At 43.2% G+C, this 1,610-nt stretch overlaps 1 protein-coding gene across 1 annotated transcript in view; it reads right to left on the reverse strand.

The window, feature by feature from the left end:
- Positions 1-1,610, reverse strand: part of CHRNB3 (cholinergic receptor nicotinic beta 3 subunit) — a 38,761-nt gene that overhangs the window by 18,089 nt on the left and 19,062 nt on the right. The window lies entirely within an intron of this gene.

A 1,610-nucleotide genomic window follows, 5' to 3' on the forward strand; every position in this document is an offset into this window, starting at 1 on the left:
GATGTGGTTTTCCTAACCTTGGAGGTGACTGTGCAGAACCTAAGGGACCAGGGCATTAAGCACTCTCTTGTGTAGTCTCAGCGAGTCAGTGCTAATGATATATATGTTCATGGTGTATTGGGTTTTGATTACTCTCTGGAAGTGTGAAGGAGGAAGACAAAAGAGCTTGCAAAACAAAATCAATAAAACAAAAGATAGCTCCACACAGAAGACTCTGTGGGTCACTGGGTCTGTGCTTAACGAAGTCTTGTGTTTAGTAAGTTTTGGCTGCAGAGGCTGGAAGAGGCATGCTTACATACACTCAAAGAGAACTGGGGCAATCAGATAAGGGAATTGGGAAAATAAAAAGCAAAGCCTCTCAGTTGTATATGCTACCATGGAGCATGCTTGTGTTTCAAGTATGTGGAATTTTATTTTTTCAATGTTATGAATTTAAAGAGCATTTTTCAATATTTGAAAGAGAAAAGCTAAAACAGAAGGAATTAAGCATTTTAATCTTTATGATGACTGATGAGTTCTTAGTAGGCTTGCTGAGTGTGAGAACTTTCTGGAAGTCATGTCACTGGGAATACCATACAAACAGTTTGCAAATTTTCTACGTCTTTGACTTGGTGGACTTCTGTTTATCTTGCTAAAACCCAGAATAAACCCATACCCAAGGTGAAGGGGGTGGGGTGGGCATGCAGTGGAGACCCAATGTCCTCCTGTAGACAATTGGACATCCCCTCACAGAGGGCCTCAGGGAAGAGATGAGTCAGTCAGAGTGCAGTACAGCACCGATGAAACACACAACTTTCCTCTAGTTCTTTGGTGCTTCCTTCTCCCCACTATCATGACCTCAATTCTACCTTACAAATCGGATTGGACTAGAGCATGCACACCGCTACAGATAAGAGCCCATAACACAGGGAATCCAGGACAGATAAACCCCTCAGGGCCAACAAGGAGAATAGAGATACCAGGAGGATTAGGGGAGGGTGGGAGTAGAAAGGGGGAATTGATCACAAGGATCAATCTAGAACCCCCTCCCAGGGGGACAAATAACGGAAAAGTGGGTGAGGGGCGATGGAGGATGATGTAAGATATGGAAAAAATAATCTATAACTTATCAAAGGTTCATGAGGGAGGGCGGTTGGGGGAGGGAGTGGGAAGAAATCGGGAGTTGATATCAGGGGCTCAAGTGGGAAGAGAATGCTTTGAAAACGATGATGGCGGCATATGTGAAAATGTGCTTGACATATTGGAGGAATGTATGGATTGTGATAAGAGATGTAAGAGCCCCTAATAAAAGTTTTTTTTAAAGACCCAACTTAAATATCTCCTCTATTTTGGTGTTTTCCCTCGCTCCCTCCTTGTCATTTTTATATGCTCGCTCTATCTCCTACTCATTAATGCTACTGTTATGGTGCTTATCACATCACAGTAACTGCTTCTTTACTACTACCTCCATGTCCTCTCCCCTGGAGGCAGAAGCTGTGTCTTACTCTGTCTAGCCAAGGTTTACCAAAGCCAAGTGTCTGGAAGTTAGTAGACTCTCAATAAACCCTGGAATGAATGGTCATAGGTGTGGATCCCAACTCAGTCTCTTCTAAGTATCGTTGTAGGTCAGG

This window comes from Echinops telfairi, unplaced genomic scaffold (genome assembly GCF_000313985.2).
Source record: "Echinops telfairi isolate 266 unplaced genomic scaffold, ASM31398v2 ScPeMD7_9;HRSCAF=40, whole genome shotgun sequence".
Lineage (NCBI taxonomy): Eukaryota > Metazoa > Chordata > Mammalia > Afrosoricida > Tenrecidae > Echinops > Echinops telfairi.